Here is a 23,416-nt window from a genome sequence, read left to right on the forward strand (position 1 = left end):
GCAGGGTATATTGTGATGTGATATGGTCAAGACATGATGTGATAAACGTTATTGTATGAGATGATCATGTTTTGTAAGTTATCGGCAACCGGCAGGAGTCTTATGGTTGTCTCTTTATTGTATGAAGTGCAAATGCCATGTAATTGCTTTACTTTATCACTACGTGTTAGCGATAGTTGTAGTAGCAATAGTTGGCGAGACGACCACGACGCAACGATGGAGATCAAGGTGTCGATCCGGTGACCATGGAGATCATGACGATGCTTCGGAGATGGAGATCAAAAGCACAAGATGATCATTGGCCATATCATGTCACATATTTTGATTGCATGGGATGTTTATCTTTTATGCATCTTATTTTGCTTAGTATGGCGGTAGCATTATAAGATTATCCTTTCACTAAATTTCACGGTAAAAGTGTTCTCCCTGAGTTTGCATTGTTGCTACAGTTCGTCGTGTTGAGACACCATGTGATGATCGGGTGTGATAGACTCTACGTTCACATACAACGGGTGCAAGACAATTTTGCACATACGGAATACTTGGGTTAAACTTGACGAGCCTAGCATGTACAGACATGGCCTCGGAATACTGGAGACCGAAAGGTCGAACGTGAATCATATAGTAGATATGATCAACATAGATATGTTCACCATTGATGACTACCCCATCTCACGTGATGATCGGACATGGGTTAGTTGATTTAAATCACGCATCACTTAGATGACTTGAGGGATGTCTATTTAATTGGGAGTTCTTAAGTAATTTGATTAATTGAACTTAACTTATCATGAAATTAGTCCTGATAGTATTTGCATATCTATGTTGCAGATCAATGGACCGTGCTACCGTTCCCTTGAATTTTAATGCGTTCCTAGAGAAAGCTAAGTTGAAAGATGATGGTAGCAGCTACACGGATCCGTAACTTGAGGATTACCCTCATTGCTGCATAGAAGAATTATGTCCTTGATGCACCGCTAGGTGAAAGGCCTGCTGCAGGAGCAGATGCTGATGTTTTGAACGTCTGGCAAGCTCGATCTGATGACTGCTCGATAGTTTAGTGTGCCATGATTTACGACTTAGAATCGAGACTTCAAAGACGTTTTGAACGTCATGGAGCATATGAGATGTTCCAGGAGTTGAAGTTAATATTTCAAGCAAATGCCTGAGTTGAGAGATAAGAAGTCTCCAACAAGTTCTATAGCTGCAAGATGGAGGAGAACAGTTCTCTCAGTGAACATATACTCAAAATGTCTAGGTATCATAATCACTTGACTCAGCTGGGAGTTGATCTTCCAGATGATAGTGTTATTAACATATTTCTTCAATCATTGCCACTAAGCTATAAAGGCTTCGTGATGAACTATAATATGCAAGGGATGGAGAAGACAATTCCCGAGCTCTTCGCAATGCTCAAAGCTGCGGAGGTAGAAATCAAGAAGGAGCATCAAGTGTTGATGGTTAATAAGACCACTAGTTTCAAGAAAAAGGGCAAGGGAAATAAAGGGAACTTCAAAAAGAATGGCAAGCAAGTTGCCACTCCCGGGAAGAAGCCCAAAGCTGGACCCAAGCCTGAAACAGAGTGCTTCTACTACAAAGGGACTGGTCACTGGAAGCGGAACTGCCCCAAGTATTTGGCGGATAAGAAGGATGGCAAAGTGAACAAAGGTATATTTGATATACATGTTATTTATGTGTACCTTACTAATGCTCGTAGTAGCGCCTGGGTATTTGATACTGGTTCGGTTGCTCATATTTGTAACTCGAAACAGAAGCTACGGATTAAATGAAGATTGGCTAAGGACGAGGTGACGATGCACGTCGGGAATGGTTCCAGGGTCGATGTGATCACCGTCGGCACGCTACCTCTACATCTACCTTCGGGATTAGTTTTAGACCTGAATAATTGTTATTTGGTGCCAGCGTTGAGCATGAACATTATATCTGGATCTTGCTTAGTGCGAGATGGTTATTCATTTAAATCAGCGAATAATGGTTGTTCTATTTATATGAGTAATATCTTTTATGGTCATGCACCCTTGAAGAGTGGTCTATTTTTGTTGAATCTCAATTGTAGTGATACACATATTTATAATATTGATGCCAAAAGATGCAAAGTTTATAATGATAGTGCAACATATTTGTGGCACTGCCGTTTAGGTCATATTGGTTTAAAGCGCATGAAGAAACTCCATTCAAATGGGCTTTTGGAATCACTTGATTATGAATCATTTGATACTTGTGAACCATGCCTCATGGGCAAGATGACTAAAACTCCATTCTCCGGTACAATGGAGCGAGCCAATGACTTATTGGAAATAATACATACCGATGTATGCGGTCCAATAAGTGTTGAGGCACGCGGCGAGTATCGTTATTTTCTGACCTTCACAGATGATTTGAGTAGATATGGGTATATCTACTTAATGAAACACAAGTCTGAAACATTTGAAAAGTTCAAAGAATTTCAGAGTGAAGTGGAGAATCATCGTAATAAGAAAATAAAGTTTCTACGATTTGATCGAAGAGGCGAATATTTGAGTTACGAGTTCGGCCTTCATTTAAAACAATGTGAATAGTTTCACAACTCACGCCACCTGGAACACCACAACGTAATGGTGTATCCAAACGTCGTAACCGTACTTTATTAGATATGGTGCGATCTATGATGTCTCTTATCAATTTACCACTATGGTTTTGCGGTTATGCATTAGAGACAATTGCATTCACGTTAAATAGGGCATCATCTAAATCCGTTGAGACGACACCATATGAACTATGTTTTGGCAACAAACCTAAGCTGCCGTTTCTTAAAGTTTGGGGTTGCGACACTTATGTCAAAAGGCTTCAGCCTGATAAGCTCGAACCCAAATCAGAGAAGTGCGTCTTCATAGGATACCCTAAGGAAACAATTGGGTACACCTTCTACCACAGATCCGAAGGCAAGATCTTTGTTGCCAAGAATGGAACATTTCTAGAGAAGGAGTTTCTCTAGAAAGAAGTGAGTGGGAGGAAAGTAGAACTTGATGAGGTAATTGTACCTTCTCTCAATTTGGAAAGTAGCACATCAGAGAAATCCGTTCCCGTGATGCCTACACCAACTAGAGAGGATGATAATGATGATGATCATGAAACTTCAGATCAAGTTACTGCTGGACCTTGTAGGTCGAATAGAGCATGTTCCGCACCAGAGTGGTACGGTAATCCTGTCCTGGAAGTCATGTTACTAGACCATGACGAACCTACAAACTATGAAGAAGCAATGATGAGCCCAGATTCCCACAGATGACTTGAGGCCATGAAATATGAGATAGGGTCCATTAATGAAAACAAAGTATGGACTTTGGTGGACTTGCCGATGATCTGCAAGCCATAGAGAATAAATGAATCTTCAAGAAGAAGATTGTCGCTGATGGTAATGTTACTGTCTATAAAAATTGACTTATCGCAAAAGGTTTTCGACAAGTTCAAGGGGTTGACTACGATGAGACCTTCCCACCCGGAGCGATGCTTAAGTCGGTCCAAGTCATGTTAGGATGCATTTTATGATTATGAAATTTGGCAAATGGACGTCAAAACTGCATTCCTTAATGGATTTCTTAAAGAAGAGTTGTATATGATGCAACCAGAAGGTTTTTTCGATCCTAAAGGTCGTAAAAAAGTGTGCAAGATCCAGCGATCCATCTATGGACTGGTGCAAGCGTCTCGGAGTTGGAATATACACTTTGATGAGGTGATCAAAGCATATGGTTTTATACAGACTTTTGGTGAAGCCTATATTTACAAGAAAGTGAGTGGGAACTCTGTAGCATTTCTGATATTATATGTAGATGACATATTGTTGATTGGAAATGATATAGAATTTTTGGATAGCATGAAAGGATACTTGAATAAGAGTTTTTCAATGAAAGACCTCGGTGAAGCTGCTTATATATTGGGCATCAAGATCTATAGAGATAGATCAAGACGCTTAATAGGACTTTCACAAAGCACATACCTTAACAAAGTTTTGAAGAAGTTCAAAATGGATCGGTCAAAGAAAGGGTTCTTGCCAGTGTTGCAAGGTGTGAAGTTGAGTCAGACTCAAAGCCTGACCACTGCAGAAGATAGAGAGAAAATGAAAGGCATTCCCTATGCCTCAGCCATAGGTTCTATCATGTATGCTATGTTGTGTACCAGACCTGATGTGTGCCTTACCATAAGTCTAGCAGGGAGGTACCAAAGTAATCTAGGAGTGGATCACTAGACAGCGGTCAAGAACATCTAGAAGTACCTGAAAAAGACCAAGGATATGTTTCTCGTTTATGGAGGTGACAAAGAGCTCGTTGTAAATGGTTACATCAATGATAGCTTTGACACTGATCCGGATGACTCTAAGTCGCAAACTGGATACATATTTATATTGAACGGTGGAGCTGTTAGTTGGTGCAGTTCCAAGCAAAGCGTCGCGTCGGGATCTACGTGTGAAGCGGAGTACATAGCTGCTTAGGAAGCAGCAAATGAAGGAGTCTGGATGAAGGAGTTCATATCTGACCTAGGTGTAATACCTAGTGGATCGGGTCCAATGAAAATATTTTGTGACAATACTAGAGCGATTGCCTTGGCAAAGGAATCCAGATTTCACAAGAGAACCAAACACATCAAGAGATGCTTCAACTCCATCCGTGAACAAGTCAAGGAGGGAGACATAGAGGTTTGCAAAATACATATGGATCTTAATGTAGCAGACCCGTTGACTAAGCCTCTTCCACGAACAATACATGATCAACACCAAGACTCTAAATACATGTGTGAATACATAGACAAACTGAAGGAAATATGCCCTAGAGGCAATAATAAAGTTGTTATTTATATATCCTTATATCATGATAAATGTTTATTATTCATGCTAGAATTGTATTAACCGGAAACTTAGTACATGTGTGAATACATAGACAAACAAAGTGTCACTAGTATGCCTCTACTTGACTAGCTCGTTGAATCAAAGATGGTTAAGTTTCCTAGCCATAGACATGAGTTGTCATTTGATTAACGGGATCACATCATTAGAGAATGATGTGATTGACTTGACCCATTCCGTTAGCTTAGCACTTGATCGTTTAGTATATTGCTATTGCTTTCTTCATGACTTATACATGTTCCTATAACTATGAGATTATGCAACTCCCGAATACCGGAGGAACACTTTGTGTGCTACCAAACGTCACAACGTAACTGGGTGATTATAAAGGTGCTCTACAAGTGTCTCCGATGGTACTTGTTGAGTTGGCATAGATCGAGATTAGGATTTGTCACATCAATTGTCGGAGAGGTATCTCTGGGCCCTCTCGGTAATGCACATCACTATAAGCCTTGCAAGCAATGTGACTAATGAGTTAGTTGCGGGATGATGCATTATGGAACGAGTAAAGAGACTTGCTGGTAACGAGATTGAACTAGGTATTGAGATACCGACGATCGAATCTCGGGCAAGTAACATACCGATGACAAAGGGAACAACGTATGTTGTTATGCGGTTTGATCGATAAAGATCTTCGTAGAATATATAGGAGCCAATATGAGCATCCAGGTTCCGCTATTGGTTATTGACTGGAGACGTGTCTCAGTCATGTCTACATAGTTCTCGAACCCGTAGGGTCTGCACGCTTAACGTTCGGTGACGATCGGTATTATGAGTTTATGTGTTTTGATGTACCGAAGGTAGTTCGGAGTCCCGGATATGATCATGGACATGATGAGGAGTCTCGAAATGGTCGAGACATAAAGATCGATATATTGGACGACAATATTTGGACATCGGAATGGTTCCGGGTGAGATCGGGCATATTCCGGTGCACCGGGGGGGGGGGGGGGGGTTACCAGAACCCCCCGGGGGTATATGGGCCCTAATGGGCCTTAGTGGAGAGAGAGGGGCAGCCAGGGCAGGCCGCACGCCCCTCCCCCTCTAGTCCGAATTGGAATAGGAAGGGGGGTGCCCCCTTTCCTTCCTCCCTCTCTCCCCCTTCCTTCTCTCCTAGTCCAACTAGGGAAGGGGGGAATCCTACTCCCGGTGGGAGTAGGACTCCCCTTGGGGCGCGCCTAGGAGGCCGACCCTCTCCCCCTCCTCCACTCCTTTATATACGGGGGAGGGGGCACCCCATAGACAACAAGTTGATCATTGATCTATTAGCCGTGTGCGGTGCCCCCCTCCACCATAATCCACCTCGGTCATATCATCGTAGTGCTTAGGCGAAGCACTACACCGGTAGCTTCATAATCACCGTCATCACGCCATCGTGCTGACGAAGCTCTCCCACAAAGCTCTACTGGATCGTGAGTTCGTGGGACGTCACCGAGCTGAACGTGCGCAGATCGCGGAGGTGCCATACGTTCGGTACTAGGAACGGTCGATCGTGAAGACGTACGACTACAACAACCGCGTTGTCATAACGCTTCCGCTTTCGGTCTACGAGGGTACGTGGACAACACTCTCCCCTCTCGTTGCTATGCATCACCATGATCTTGCGTGTGCGTATGAATTTTTATGAAATTACTACGTTCCCCAACAGTGGCATCCGAGCCAGGTTTATGCGTAGATGTTATATGCATGAGTAGAACACAAGTGAGTTGTGGGCGATACTAGTCATACTGCTTACCAGCATGTCATACTTTGATTCGGCGGTATTGTTGGATGAAGCGGCCCGGACCGACATTACGCGTACGCTTACGCGAGACTGGTTCTACCGACGTGCTTCGCACACAGGTGGCTGGCGGGTGTCAGTTTCTCCAACTTTACTTGAATCGAGTGTGGCTACGCCCAGTCCTTGTTGAAGGTTAAAGCAGCACATACTTGACAAAATATCGTTGTGGTTTTTATGTGTAGGTAAGAACGGTTCTTGCTCAGCCCGTAGCAGCCACGTAAAAATTGCAACAACAAAGTAGAGGACGTCTAACTTGTTTTTGCAGGGCATGTTGTGATGTGATATGGTCAAGACATGATGCTAAATTTTATTGTATGCGATGATCATGTTTTGTAACGGAGTTATCGGCAATTGGCAGGAGCCATATGGTTGTCGCTTTATTGTATGAAATGCAATCTCCATGTAATTGCTTTACTTTATCACTAAGCGGTAGCGATAGTCGTAGAAGCAATAGTTGGCGAGACGACAACGATGCTACGATGGAGATCAAGGTGTCGCGCTGGTGACGATGGTGATCATGACGGTGCTTTGGAGATGATGAGCAAATGTTGAGGCACAAGATGATGATGGCCATATCATATCACTTATATTGATTGCATGTGATGTTTATCCTTTATGCTTCTTATTTTGCTTAGATCGACGGTAGCATTATAAGATGATCTGTCACTAAATTTCAAGATATAAGTGTTCTCCCTGAGTATGCACTGTTGCGAAAGTTCGCCGTGCCGAGACACCACGTGATGATTGGGTGTGATAAGCTCTACGTTCACATACAATGGGTGCAAGCCAGTTTTGTACATGCAGAATACTCGGGTTAAACTTGACGAGCCTAGCATACTAGCATATGCAGATATGGCCTCGGAACACTGGAGACCGAAAGGTCGAGCATGAATCATATAGTAGATATGATCAACATAGTGATGTTCACCATTGAAAACTACTCCATCTCACGTGATGATCGGACATGGTTTAGTTGATTTGGATCACGTGATCATTTAGATGACTAGAGGGATGTCTATCTAAGTGGGAGTTCTTAAGTAATATGATTAATTGAACTTTAATTTATCATGAACTTAGTCCTGATAGTATTTGAATAACTATGTTGTAGATCAATAGCTTGCGATATAGCTCCCCGTTTATTTTTGATATGTTCCTAGAGAAAAACTATGTTGAAAGATGATAGTAGCAATGATGGGGACTAGGTCCGTGATCTGAGCATTATCCTCATTGCTGCATAGAAGAATTATGTCCTTGATGCACCGCTAGGTGACGGACCTATTGCAGGAGCAAATGCAGACGTTATGAATGTTTGACAATGCTCAGTATGATGACTACTTGATAGTTTAGTGCACCATGCTTTACGGCTTAGAACCGGGACTTCAAAAATGTTTTGAACAACATGGAGCATATGAGATGTTCCAAGAGTTGAAATTGGTATTTCATACTCATGCCCGTATCAAGAGGTATGAGGCCTCTGACAGTACTTTGCCTACAAGATGGAGGAGAATAGCTCAACTAGTGAGCATGTGCTCAGATTGTCTGAGTACTACAATCACTTGAATCAAGTGGGAGTTAATCTTCCAGATAAGATAGTGATTGACAGAGTTCTCTAGTCACTATCACCAAGTTATTGGAACTTCATGATGAACTATAATATGCAAGGGATGACGAAAACGATTCCCCGAGCTCTTCGCGATGCTGAAATCTGCGAAGGTAGAAATCAAGAAAAACATCAAGTGTTGATGGTTGACAAGACCACTAGTTTCAAGTAAAAGGGCAAGGGAAAGAAAGGGAACTTCAAGAATGGCAAGCAAGTTACAACTCCCATGAAGAAGCCCAAAGCTAGACCCAAGCCTGAAACTGAGTGCTTCTACTGCAAAGGAAATGGTCACTGGAAGTGGAACTGCCCTAGATACTTGACGGATAAGAAGGATGGCAAAGTGAACAAACGTATATTTGATATACGTGTTATTGATGTGTACTTTTACTAGTGTTCATAGCAACCCCTCGGTATTTTGATACTGGTTTAGGTACTAAAGAGTAGTAACTCGAAACGGGAGTTGCAGAATGAACATAGACTAGTTAAGGGTGAAGTGACGATGTGTGTTGGAAGTGGTTCCAAGATTGATATGATCATCATCGCACACTCCCTATACTTTCAGGATTAGTGTTGAACCTAAATAAATGTTATTTGGTGTTTGCGTTGAGCATGAATATGATTTGATCATGTTTATTGCAATATGGTTATTCATTCAAGTCAAAGAATAATTGTTGTTCTATTTACATGAATAAAACCTTCTATGGTCATACACTCAATATAAATGGTTTATTGAATCTCGATCGTAGTGATACACATATTCATAATATTGAAGCCAAAAGATGCAAAGTTAATAATGATGGTGCAACTTATTTGTGGCACTGCCGTTTAGGTCATATTGGTGTAAAGCGCATGAAGAAACTCCATGCTGATGGACTTTTGGAATCACTTGATTACGAATCACTTGATGCTTGCGAAGCATGCCTCATGGGCAAGATGACTAAGACTCCGTTCTACGGAACAATGGAGTGAGCAACTGACTTATTGGAAATAATACATACTGATGTATGCGATCCTATAAGTGTTGAGGCTCGCGGCGGGTATCGTTATTTTCTGACCTTCACAGGTGATTTGAGCAGATATAAGTATATCTACTTAATGAAACATAAGTCCGAAACATTTGAAAAGTTCAAAGAATTTCAGAGTGAAGTGGAAAATCATCGTAACAAGAAAAAAAAGTTTCTACGGTCTGATCACAGAGGCGAATATTTGAGTTACGAGTTTGGTCTTCATTTGAAACAATGTGGAATAGTTTCGCAACTCACGCCACCTGGAACACCACAACATAATGGTGTGTCCGAACGTTGTAATCGTACTTTAATGGATATGGTGCGATCTATGATGTCTCTTACCGATTTGCCACTATCGTTTTGGGGTTATGCATTAGAGACAGCTGCATTCACGTTAAATAGGGCACCATCTAAATCTGTTAAGATGACACCGTATGAACTATGGTTTGGCAAGAAACCAAAGCTGTCGTTTCTTAAAGTTTGGTGTTGGGAAAAAATGACACCTATGGGATCACTAGAATCCCTTCTACGGTCGGCGGGCACGGGGTTGTGAGAAGAGCAGGGCTGACAGGAAGCACACAGATCGTTTACCCAGGTTCCGGCCGCGAAGATGCGTAATACCCTAGTCCTGCTTTGGTGGATGTATTGAGCATTCTTGTGTTCTTGAGCTAGATACGGGGTGTAACTCGCCCAAAAGAGCCGAAGCCCCCTCCTGGTCGCCTCGGGCCTCCTTTTATAGGCAAAAGGGGTCGCCACAGTGGCACACAGGAGGTGGAAAGGTCTATAGTGTGTGAGCTTATCGCCCGGTGTTACAGGACAAAGCGCATTAAATGCGCTACTTAGGTGTCCATTAGCTTTATCGGGGACGGGAACGAGGCCCGTCCCGTCCGTCGCCGCCCCGCCTCGCATCGACACGCGCCCGGCCCAGTGAAGTGTGCGGTGCCATGTAGGCAGGCATGCTGCTGAGGTGGCGCGGTGGTGGAGCCTTCACGAAGATCTGCATGCCACCACGCAGGTGCTTGCTGAGTCGGCGTAGAGGCCGCCCATCGCCACGCAGGTGCTTGCCCAGCTAGTTGAGCTAGCAGCCGCTTGGGAACGGCGGTGGAGTCTTGGCTGGTGCGGGCCTGGCTGTGGCCCTGCTGATGCCCTCGGCAAGGGTCTCGCCAGGGGGCCCGGCAAGGGTCTTGCCGTGGCGCTGCGGTCGTCCCCGGCAAGGCGCTTGCCGGGGGTCTTGTGGGTTTCCTCGGCTAGAATCCCGCCGAGGATCGTCGTCTTCTGGTCCTCATCTGATCTCATGCATCTATGATCTTGACAAAGATCTGTATGCCACCACAGAGGTGCCTCCCGAGCCCTGGGTCCAATGTAGTTGTTGGTGATGTTTGGAACCCTTGGGCTCAAGGGTGGCTCGCTCTGCCGGCGCTGGGCAATTTGCCCCGGCAAGCGCCTTGCCGGGGCCGCGGAGGCCCCCCGGCAAGGGTCTTGCTGGGGGAGTCCACCTCACCCCTTGCTCTTTTATGCTTCTGGTCTTGGCGTTGCCTTGACCGTCTTGTGCTCCGGCTTCCCTCCTCCGCCATGCTTAGTGTGGCCGCGGCGCGCGGCTCCGACTGCCCGTGCACAAGTAAAGGGGTCAAAAGGAGAGCCCCTACTTTTGTACACCGACAGGAGCCCCCGGGCCTGGGCCACACATAAGCGTGACGCGTCGTTGGGCTAGGCCCAGAACAGTGCGCGGGCAGGTGGGGCGGATCTTACCGCAGTATTTTTCGGCCGCTGCGCATCCCCACGACCCGCGTTGAACGCGTGACGTGGAGAGTCGTGCGTGACGTGGGGGTCATGCGTGGGGCGGTTCCCGCACGCATGCGTCACATAGTGGTAAAGAGGCAGCTCGCACCTTCCCCATAAAAAGAGAGGAGGCGCAGAGGCGCGACTCATTTACTGAGTGGACTCGGGTCGTGGTCTTCAAGGCGTCCGCGCCCCACGATCATGGGGCGGGGAACGGTCGCCTCACCCGTCCCCTCGCTTCTGCTTGCTCGCCATGTGTCCTCCATGCAGGTGGCAGGTGGTGGAGGGGGGAAACCGGGCCGTCGCTGATTGGGGCAGCGGGTCGGTCCTGATTCCCTGCGCCCCCGATGGCCGGATTGGTCGAGCGGGGCGGCCGAGCCCTGACCCCGCCTCTTTATAAGAAGGGGAGGGGGATGGCATCCCACATCCTTTAATCGTCTGTCTTAATTCACTTCGGCTCCTTTCCTCCATCTACCATGGCGAGAGGAGGCGCCGGCCCTTCGACGATAGCGGCGAGAGTTGCTGCTCGACAACGCGTCCCTCCTTCCCAAGAGCTCATGGTGGCAGAGCCGGCCACGAGAGGAAGGGGGAGGGGGCGAGGCCGAGGTCGTCGTGGTGCTCGGGGAAGAGGGGGACGGGGCGGCGCATCGGCCTCGCCTCCGCCAGCGATGCCTCTTCCAATGGAAGGCCATGTCGGGGACCAGCCTCGCGAGTTCTTCATCAGGCTGCGCCGGCCACCGCGTCGCCGCCTCCGTCTCCCTACCCCATTCGCTCGGGAGATGGAGCTCGATCCACCCAAGACCCTCAGGTTGCACATGAGGGGCTGCGGGAACGGCGGCACGCGGGTCGACGTCGACTTCCCCGCTCCCCATGTCATGTACCTCTGTCGCGGATGGAAGACGTTCACTCGCATCCACAGCCTAATGGCGGGGCTCGTCCTCTACTTAAAGTTAATGGAGGACGGCCTGCTCTCCGTCAAGGTCTTCGGAGATCTTGGAACTCGTCAGAAGTGCTGCGTGGAGAGCTCCTCCGACGATGAAGATTCTTCCTTGAGCGGGAGTGACGAGGAGGATAGCGACAGCGACGACGAGGGTGTCGGCGTTCTAGGAACGGGGGTCCCCAGACTTGGCTGCCTGCGGCCCACGGCGTGGCTAAGCCGGCAGGCCGTACGGCCCATCTTCATCGACAAAGCATTCAAGACCCTCGCGAGGGGCCAAGCCTCGTGAGGCAGACGACGCAAGACCTCCTCAGGAGTGGCCAAGCCAGGCAGGCTCACGAGGAGCGGAGATATCAAGGTGGGGCAAACCTCACGAGGCCCTCGTGACGTGAGCCATGATGATCGACACCAGGCGGGCGCCAGCGCCCGCAGCGTCCTTGTTTCCTCTTTGGTGCTAAGGAAGCCAGCGCACGCGAGGAGTACCGAGGCATCAGGCAAAGGTTGCTATATTGGTGCAACAAGACCAAGACCAGGAGGACGGCAAGACGGAGGTCATCGTGGAGCCCAAGACGGCGTCACCACCAGAGCTTTTCACAGGCGAAGAACACTTTTGTCAGGATAGCTTGTACTAGCTGTCCTCCTTCAAATTTGCTCGCTGTTGTTGGCTTCCTTCCCGCTCATTATTTGGGAAGAGGACCAGGGCCTCTATAAATAGGTCTAGCCACCACAGTAGTAGGGAGGACTCGAACAGATCGAAAGCCAACACTAGCACAAGAACACCTCAACCTCAGGAGGCTGTTCTTCCCCTTGTACTGTTCTTCATCAGCCCAAGAGGCAATCCACCACCACCACACTAGAGTAGGGTATTACACCACAACGGTGGCCCGAACCAGTATAAACCCCGTGTCTTTCTGTGTTGCGAGTTCGTCGAGTTCGTCCTCGAGATCTTAGCGAGCTAGGGCGTAGATCGGTAGGAGGGAAAGACTTCGTGCGCACCCCAGTGTTCGAACCTTAAGGGTTTGTCGGAACCCCACATCCGACATTTGGTGCGCCAGGTAGGGGTGCGCCGTAGCTTCCCTTCCATTAGTTCGTCGCTCCGTCGTCTCCATGGCAGATGCTCGCCGTGCTCGAGCTGAGCGTCGGGCTGCCCTCACCGCCCGCGTTGCTCAGACGGCTCCCATCGACGGGCAACCTCGTCGTTCACCGTCTCCTGCCGCCAACGCTGCCACCGGCCCGGCGGGGAATGAGCAGTAGGCGTCCTCACTGCATCCATCGGTGCGGCAAGACGGCCGCACCGCCACACCATCGGTAACCCCGGCCGGTTCTTCGTCTCACGCATGCCGCACTCCCATGGAGGCGCGGGCCGCGCTCCTTGCGGCAAACGAACTCCTGCGCTACCGCCCCATCGACGACCTCTACAAGGAGTGGCTCGACCCCGTCGCCGAGCTCGTCCGCGCCGCAGGGGGCTCCCTGGTGCCGTCCTTCTCTCTACCTCACCCTCAGCCAGCCACGGGCGATGAGGCTCATGGCGCGCCTCCACCACCTCTTCCCCAAGACGGTGCCTTGGCACCAAGGCGCGCGGCCCCACGGCGTGATCCACCACGCCCGGTGCCCGCGCGCGAAGAAAGAAGCTGCCAGGAAATCCCTCGGCCGCGAGAACCTGCACCTGCACTCCCCGCGCCGCCTCGTCAAGACCGCGCGCCGCCAGCGGCGGCGCTGCACGGACCTCGTCAAGACCAAGCTCCACCTCCGAAGCGGGCCCCAGCAACCACGGCTAGTTGTAGCGCCTTCACCTCCGAGCTGCGTAGCGTCGCCTGGCCAGGCAAGTTCAAGCCGGACCTGCCTCCTCGCTACGACGGCACCGCCGACCTCGCGGAGTTCCTGCAGCTCTACGAGCTGAGCATCGAAGCAGCCAACAGCGATGAGAAAGTCATGGCGAATTGGTTTCCCATGGCTCTCAAGGATGGAGCCCGCTCCTGGCTCCTGAACCTGCAGCACGGCTCAATCTCCTCCTGGGACGAGATGCGCGACCGCTTCGTTGCCAACTTTCAGGGCACTCGCGACCGCCCGCCGGCCGCGGGCGACCTGCGCCGCATCAAGCAACAACCAGGAGAGACCCTACAGAAGTACATCCAGCGCTTCAACAACACCCGCCTCAAGATCCCCAAGGTCACGGACGAGGCCATCATCTCTGCGTTCTCCGACGGTGTCCGCGACGTCAAGATGAAGGAAGAGCTCGCTATCCACGAGGAGCTCTGCACATCTCAGGAGCTGTTCAACCTGGCAACCAAGTGCGCAAGAGCCGAGGAGGGGCGCCTCTCTCCTCGAGCTGCCAGTTGCAGGAGCGGAGGAGAAGAAGGCCAAGACCAAGGACGTGAAGCGCAAGGAGGCAGTGGTGCTCGCAGCAGAGCCCGACACCAAGCGGGGCAGAGATCAGCCCGAGTCATCCAAGAACGGCCGACCATTATGCGCCTTCCACAACCTGAACACCCACAACACCAGCGACTGTCAAGAGCTCAGAGCCATATGGGAAGGACGCTTCGGTCGACCCCCCGAGCGCAACGACCGGGGCTACGGCCGTGGAGGAGGACGTGGAGGCGGACGCTGGGACGACCGTGGCCTGGCGCGACAGACCTCGTGAGGACCGCTGGCAGGACCATCCTCGCGAGGGCGCCTGGAGGGACCAGCCTCGCGAGGATCGCCCCCAAGGCAACACCGGTCTTCCCCCGCTGCCGCCATCGAGAAGGAACGATGACCACCATCAGGACGAGGGGGCTGGGGGCTTCAGAGCCGCGCGCAATCGCCTGCTGTCAGTGTCAAAACCGGCGGATCTCGGGTAGGGGGTCCCGAACTGTGCGTCTAAGGCGGATGGTAATAGGAGGCAGGGGACACAATGTTTACCCAGGTTCGGGCCCTCTCGATGGAGGTAATACCCTACTTCCTGCTTGATTGATCTTGATGATATGAGTATTACAAGAGTTGATCTACCACGAGATCGTAGAGGCTAAACCCTAGAAGCTAGCCTATGGTATGATTGTTGTTGTCCTACGGACTAAACCCTCTGGTTTATATAGACACCGGAGAGGGCTAGGGTTACACAGAGTCGGTTACAAGGGAGGAGATCTATATATCCGTATTGCCAAGCTTGCCTTCCACGCCAAGGAGAGTCCCATCCGGACACGGGACGAAGTCTTGAGTCTTGTATCTTCATAGTCCAACAGTCCGGCAGAAGTATATAGTCCGGCTGTCCGAGGACCCTTTAATCCAGGACTCCCTCAGTAGCCCGTGAACCAGGCTTCAATGACGATGAGTCTGCCGCGCAGATTGTCTTCGGCATTGCAAGGGGGGTTCCTCCTCCGAATACTCCATAGAAGATTTTGAACACAAAGATAGTGTCCGGCTCTGCAAAACAAATTCCGAATACCACCGTAGAGAGAATAATATTTCTGCCAATCTAATCTGCCGACACATTTTGCAGTATGACATCACACGATGACCCGGTCGTTATTCGAACCGTTTTTCACAACCAGCCACTGCACATATCGCGAGGCGGTTTCCTTGGCACGTCTTGTCGAAGCAGAGATCGTGTCCCCTTATCACGGGATTCTCATCAATACGGGTGTGGGTAACCCAACCGCGCCATCAATTACGGTGCTTGGGGAATAAGCGAGTTTACCAGGTAGGTGGGGAGGCGCATAGCTTCTTCCGCCCTTATAAAGGGACAAGGATTCCCCCTTTTCACCTACGCCTTCTTCCTCCTTGCGCACTCGAGCTCCAGCGCCCAAGTTCGTGTTTTTCTCCTCCAACCACTCCAAGCGTGTCCGGAGCGGGAGGCAAGTGGATGGTCTCCTCCGTTATGGAGGAGAACATCACAAAGCTGCGGGGAGCCAGATATCTGGCCGCGGATATTGCGCACCGGCTGCCACATGCGGGGCAGATCATCCCTACTCCAAAACCCCATGAGAGGGTGGTTTTCCTTACCCACTTCATCCGCGGACTGGGATTTCCCCTTCACCCGTTTGTCCGCGGGCTCATGTTCTACTATGGGCTGGACTTTCACGATCTGGCCCCCAATTTCATCCTCAACATCTCGGCGTTTATCGTCGTGTGCGAGGCCTTCCTCCGCATCAAGCCCCACTTCGGCCTGTGGCTGAAGACCTTCAATGTTAAACCGAAGGTGGTGGTCGGCCAGCAAGCGGAGTGCGGAGGCGCCATGGTGGGCAAAATGCCCAACGTCACCTGGCTCGAAGGCTCCTATGTGGAGACCATAAAGGGGTGGCAATCGGGGTGGTTCTACATCACCGAGCCGCGCGACACCAACTGGGTGGCGGCCCCCGAATTTCGATCCGGAATCCCCATGCAGCTCACCTCCTGGAAAGAGAAGGGCCTGTCCTGGGGTTCACCGGTAGAGCTGACCGGACTCCAGACATGCATCAAAAACATGATGAGCAAGAAAATCAAGCTCGTCAACGTGGTCCAAGTCATGCTCTTCTGCCGGATCCTTCCGTGACAAAGACGGGCATTCAATTTGTGAGAGTTCGACCCGGACAAGCACCAGACGCTGCGAGAGCTCTTCGACAGGATGCACAAGGACGTTTGGAAGGTGCTATTCAAGGGTGCCGAGGTACCTCCTCCCCTTACCGAGGACCGCGGCCTCAGCGCAAAGCGCCCTGCTAATCCGGTAAGTTTTTTACATCTCATAAGATGTTCTTTTTCCCAGTATAACCTATGCGCGGGATCTAAGCCTCCACGCCTTTTTAACAGGACTGGGTAACGACAGCGGAGCAGATCGATTGCCCAGCTCCCCTGCCCAAAGATCCAGCAGATGCTCTCCTAACGGAGATGCTGGTTCTGGCACCTTATGAGGTGCCAGAGAAGAATGCCAAGAAGAAGGCCACGGGGACCGGGAAGGGTCTCCGGCGCAAGGTGATATCGGACTCATCGTCCGAGAGCACCGAGGCGCACTCCTCCCACGAAAATGAGGAGGAGGAAGAGGAAAGTTCTCCCCCCCAGCCGGGGGAGACAAGAAAAGGAAGGCCGCCCCGTCCGGGGCGGCCGAAGGGTCCAAGAAGGGAAGAACCCTCCTTCCGGACAACTCCACCACCGCCGCCTTCAGCGAAGAGGAGTGGTTGCCCAGGGACAAGCCCCTGGCGAAGTCATAAGTATCCGGATACCATAATAGTTTTGGTATGTTTCACTTTATTGCTCCTTATCATGCCGAACATGATCATGCAGTCCCTCCAAGGCCCATATTGATGTATCCTCTTCGGATGGGTCTTTGGACCCAATGAACAGCAATTCACTCTGACCGCCACCTCCCCCCGCCCTACGAACGACGCCGAGGTGTTGTCTCGAAGGGTAGTAGCTCAAGGGGAGATAGTCTTGGAGGTGCCCCAAGGCGACCTCCCGGACACTGGGCTCATGGGGAACAATACTCCCAAGGGCTCCAATGGCGGGGGCAACAAGTTTGGCCCCCAGCCGAATACTATGCCGGAACCTCGAGTGGTTCCGGACTCTGTCAGGCGACCCCTCGCTAAGGGGGGCGAGCAGTCTGTGCCGATGACCTCCGTCCATCCAGAGGCATCGGACAACTTTCTGGAAGCGCTTCGCGGCGCTTCCATTGATGAAGAGCACCGTACTATCATGAGTGCGGTGGTCCAGAAGGTTCAGTCCGCCAAAAGCGGACTGACTGAAGCCTGTGCCAGCCTCCTAACAGGCTTTGAGGTAAGTAATCAAATTGTAAGAAAATATTATGGCATAGACAGTAGCCCCTGATGCTCTGTTTGGCGTTGGCGATGAAAAGCCGAATAGAGGATCAAATAATAATCGCAGGAGTCTAATCATAATATGTCTATGTGCATATGCAGGCTTCACTGCTGGCCGCTGCCGCACGTACTGCGGAGGTCGCCTCACTGAAGCGGGACCTTGAGCGGTCCAAGGAAGAGCTCGGCCTTACCAAGAGGCAGCTCGAAGAGAACAAAGGTAAGTGATACCCCGTCTGTATATTGATAAGAAAAAACAAGGGTGGTTGCTTAGATCATAGGATCGTCATGAATTTTGCTAGGGGCCACGACCGAAGTGGCGACCCTGAAGAAGGCGCTGTCCGAGGCCGAGGACAAGGCGGCCAAGGAGCGCATCAAGCGAGAGAAACAAGAGGCCTAAGTAGGCGAGGTGCAGCAAGAGCTCCAGGTCCTCGTCAAGAAGCACGAGTCCTTGGAGCGTGACTCTAAGACGCAAGGGTCCGAGCTTGCGAAGGCCCTCGAAAGCGCACAACAAGCCAAGGCCAAAGCCCAAAAGGCCCTCCAGGAAATTGAGGCGGTTAAGAAGATAGCGGCGGGTAAGGCATTCATTATGCAAAGCAATCATGTGAAAGAAAATTTCTTCTTACTTACCCGAGTTCGGAGCTCTCCAGGAGCGTTCACAGATTTACCCCGCAATGTGTCAGATGCCGCGGAGTTCTACCGGGCCGAGGAGGGGAGCTCGACGGAGAAGTTGTTCTGGTCTCAGTATACTGGGACCGAACACCCAATGCCCTTGAGTGATGAGCTGAAGCAGCTGGTAGAGCTCCACAAGGCGGCCGAACAGGCCATGAAGGGTCTTATAGTCCGGATGTGGCATGGCGAGCCCCTGCCTGATAGCTACTTCGGTCTGGTGAGGCGGCTTGTGAAAGCCTGCCCACGGCTTGAAGTCATAAAGCGGTCTTTCTGCATCAAGGGTGCACGCAGGGGTTTTGCCCGGGCGAAGGTGCACTGGGCGAAGCTGGACGCCAAAAAGTTGGTGAAGGAAGGGCCGCCGGAGGGCAAGGAGCATCGCCACCCCGAAAAGTATTTTGAAAGTGTCCTGAAGGGTGCTTGTCTTGTGGCGGAGGTATGTGCCAAGGATGTAATATTTGAATAAATGTACTCATGTGATCCTGTAATATGAAACGAGTTCACGTGCGCTATGCAACGCTTGTTAATTTAAAATATTACCTTCTATGCGGCCGTTTATGAAATCTGAGAGTTGGCCAGTCGTTAGCTTCTGCCCCCATCTAACTAGTACTGGGGTGTTCGGATAAACCTGAGCACTCTTTATCCCAATTTTGGGTCCCTCGAAGGAGGTGTTCAGCACAACGAACCAGGCAATCGGACTATAAGGCTTTATCACTCTCACTTAGCCATAGAAGTCTACAATTTTAAATTTTGGCGAAGCCCCTAGTATTCGGAAGGCCGAATTTGGGGCGCTATATACGCCTAAGTCGGGCAAGGCCAACTCCGCGCCCGAAGCGGAAAAAGTCTTTAAGGACTTGAGACCTCTCGAACAGCGACCAGCTCTCGCCTTATCATGACAGTCAGTTTCGGCTTTCTCTACTGAGGTGCTCGTCCGGAAGAACCGGGACACAATCGCAGTAGTTCTCCCAGCGCTACCTTAGCCGATATTGCGGAACGTAAGGTACCAAAACATGGGAGCCGGGCAAACCCAACTATTCACCTAAGACATGATTCGGAGCTGATGCATATAATGCTATAAGTTCGGGGTGCCGCACTGTCGAAAGTGTTCGGACTTCTCACGCCGTATTTATGGGGTATACTGAAGCCCCTAGCGTACTGGTCGTACCAAAATGTACGGGTGCAATTTGTCATAAATAAGCAGATAAGAAAAGAAAGTGTAATGCAATAATAGACTTAACGCTATGCATTGTTATGAAATAATACGTCGAAGCATACTGATACAAGTGGTGCAATGAGCAAAAAATGGGACTATTTGACATGTCCTATCCAAGGGCGAGCTGCGTATGGGTATTTAAAAGAGACCACCTGGGGATTCCATTGTACTTCTTAGCTTCTTGCCTTCTTGGTATTTCCTTCCCGTAATGCGTCCAGCAATCAGACTGCCAAAAAGGGCTTCCAGAGAGTAAGGTCCTGAAAGAGAGAGAATGATAAAGGTATACAGCCCCTAGGGCGGTTGAGCCACATTATGGGACGAGTCCTAGCCGTGCCTCCGCCTATGCCCATGGTGTTTTTAGTGCATAATTATATATGCGCGGCACGGATTTAGTCGCTTGACTGGGACTAGGACGGAGGCCGAATTGCTAGGCGAGCTCTGAACGTGCCAGGCGATCCTGTTGCAGGTTACTCGGGACTCGCTTGAAGGTGTCCGACGGCTTTATCGCCGAATTGGCGGTTTGCCTTAAAAGGCTACTTTGTGCCTCTGCTGCGAGGGCTGCGGTGTGCTCCTCCATGCGGAGCGAGCGTTCTATGTTTCCATTGACTGTTATAACCCCACGAGGTCCTGGCATTTTGAGCTTGAGGTATGCATAATGCGGTACCGCATTGAATCTGGCAAATGCGGTTCGTGCGAGCAGTGCGTGATAGCCACTGCGGAACGGGACGATATCGAAGATTAAATCCTCGCTTCGGAAATTGTCCGGGGATCCGAAGACCACTTCCAGTGTGATTGAGCCTGTGCAACGGGCCTCTACACCTGGGATGACACCTTTAAAGGTGGTTTTAGTGGGCTTGATCCTCGAGGGGTCTATTCCCATTTTGTGCACTGTATCCTGATAAAGCAGGTTCAGGCTGCTGCCGCCGTCCATAAGGACTCGGGTGAGGTGAAATCTGTCAATGATGGGGTCAAGGACCAATGCGGCAGAACCGCCATGACGGATACTAGTGGGGTGGTCCCTACGATCGAAAGTGATCGGACAAGAAGACCATGGGTTGAACTTTGGGGCGACTGGCTCCATCACATAGACGTCCCTTAGTGCACGCTTCCGTTCCCTTTTGGGAATATGGGTTGCGTATATCATATTCACCGTTTTCACTTGGGGAGGAAATTTCTTTTGTCCTCCTGTGTTCGGCGGCCGGGGCTCCTCCTCGTCGTCGCTATGCAGCCCCTTGTCCTTGTTTTCGGCATTTAACTTGCCGGCCTGCTTGAACACCCAGCATTCTCTGTTGGTGTGATTGGCTGGCTTATCGGGGGTGCCGTGAATTTGACACGAGCGATCGAGTATGCGGTCCAAACTGGACGGGCCCGGGTTGCTTCTTTTGAATGGCTTCTTCCGCTGACCGGATTTAGAGCCACTGAATCTGGCATTGACTGTCGTGTCTTCGGTGTTGTCACCGTTGTTGCGGCGCTTGTACGTGTCTGTTACGACGTGGTCTGCCGTTAGTATCTTTTGTATCTGAAGTGCCATGACTACTTGATGTGTTGTTGTTGTTGCGAGCCAGCCAGCTGTCTTCGCCCGCGCAAAAGCGGGTCATGAGCGTCGTGAGGGCTGCCATAGACTTCGGCTTCTCCTGGCCGAGGTGCCGGGCGAGCCACTCGTCACGGATGTTATGCTTAAATGCCACTAAGGCCTCTGCATCTGGACAGTCGACAATTTGGTTTTTCTTAGTTAGGAACTGGGTCCAGAATTGCCTGGCCGATTCCCCTGGCTGCTGAGTTATATGGCTCAAGTCATCAGCATCCGGTGGTCGCACATAAGTGCCTTAGAAGTTGTCAAGGAATGCATCTTCCAAATCCTCCCAACTGCCAATGGAGTCTGCAGGCAAGCTATTCAGCCAATGCCGAGCTGGTCCTTTGAGTTTTAGTGGGAGGTACTTGATGGCATGTAGATCATCACCGCGAGCCATGTGGATGTGGAGGAGGAAATCCTCGATCCATACAGCGGGATCTGTTGTACCATCATATGATTCGATGTTTACGGGTTTAAAACCCTCTGGGAATTCGTGATCCGTTACTTCATCATTGAAGCATAAGGGGTGTGCGGCGCCTCTGTGCCGGGCTATATCACGACGCAGTTCATACGAGTCTTGTCTGCTGTATTCGGCCCGGCCGGATTTGCTTTTAGTGTATCCGGCGTGACGATCATCGTCACGTGTTGGGGCGCGACCCCGTCATCCGTAGATCGATCTTGCATGTTTTGCTTTGTTTTCCAATACGTTTCGCAGGTCCCGTGTGTTGCCCGGGCCTTGGTATTTTTGTTTGAATGGCGGCGGGGTGCAGGCTGGACTTCAGGCTGATATGCCTCTCTGTCTCGGCCACGAGGTGGCCAATCAGCTGCATCATACGCTGGTGATGTAGGTTTCAATGCTTCCTCCTCGAGTTGAGGTAGCAACCTGCGCTTTGGGTAACTCTTGGTTGGGTGCTCGAGTTTGTATTCCTCGGCTGCCAGGACTTCAGTCCATCTATCCGCTAGCAGATCTTGATCAGCTCGAAGTTGTTGTTGCTTTTTCTTCACGCTGTTTGCTGTGGCTACAAGCCGGCGCTTGAAGCGCTCCTGCTCGACAGGATCCTCAGGCACGATAAATTCTTCGTCGCCGAGGCTCACTTCGTCTTCGGAGAGAGGCATGTAATTGTCATCCTCTGATTCTCCGTTTGCTTCCTGTTCCGGAGGGCTAGCTTGTTCATCCTCCCGCTTGGGGTCTGGCTGGAGGGGATTGTCGTCATCTTCGGCACTATCTGGAGCATTATTTTCTCTTGTGCCGTTATCGCTGCTTTTGCTATGGCAGGCCTTAGAGCGGCGCCACTGACGTCGGTGCTTGGATTGCTTCTTGGAGGGATTATCCTCCGTTGTCTTATCGCCATCGCCTTCTTTGGGGGTGTCCACCATGTATATATCATACGATGAGGTGGCAGTCCAGCGCCCTGTGGGCGGTGGTTCTTGTTCGTCTCCTGCATCGTCGTCCATACCGTCGATGTCTTCGGAGCCTAAGTCGAGCATGTCGGTTAAATCGTCGACAGTGGCTACTAAGTGGGTGGTGGGTGGGGAGCGAATTTCTTTGTCGTCCACATCCCATTCTAGCTGGACATAGTTCGGTCAAGGGTCTCCTGACAGGGAGAGAGACTTCAACGAGTTCACTACGTCGCCAAAAGGCGAGTGCTGAAAGATATCCGCGGAGGTAAACTCCATGATCGGTGCCCAATCGGATTTGATGGGCACGGACGAAGGCGGCTCGGAGTCCATGGCCGGGGACGAATCCAACGGTTCGGCAACACGGGCCTTGTAGGAGGTGAAGTCGGTATTCGGCTCTATCGCCACTGAGTGTGCGGCATCCATGGCGGGGTCCATCCACCCATCCTCAGATGGCGCAATTTGTTCCGGATTGAGGACCGGAGTGGTTGCAGGTGTGATCTCCCGAACACTGTCCGGCGGCAGAGCTAAATCATGCTCGTCGTGATTGTGCGGCGCACCTGACATGGGCTCGAATCCGTCGAAGATCAAGTCTCCGCAGATGTCGGCAGTGTAGTTCAAGTTTCCAAACCTGACCTGATGGCCAGGGGCGTAGCTCTCGATCTGCTCCAGATGGCCAAGCGAGCTGGCCCGCAGTACGAAGCCGCCGAATACGAAGATCTGTCCGGGGAGGAAAACCTCACCCTGGATCGCATCATTGTCGATGATCCAAGGAGCCATCTAGCCTTACGGTGACGG

The sequence above is a fragment of the Aegilops tauschii genome, chromosome 3 (genome assembly GCF_002575655.3).
Source record: "Aegilops tauschii subsp. strangulata cultivar AL8/78 chromosome 3, Aet v6.0, whole genome shotgun sequence".
NCBI lineage: Eukaryota > Viridiplantae > Streptophyta > Magnoliopsida > Poales > Poaceae > Aegilops > Aegilops tauschii.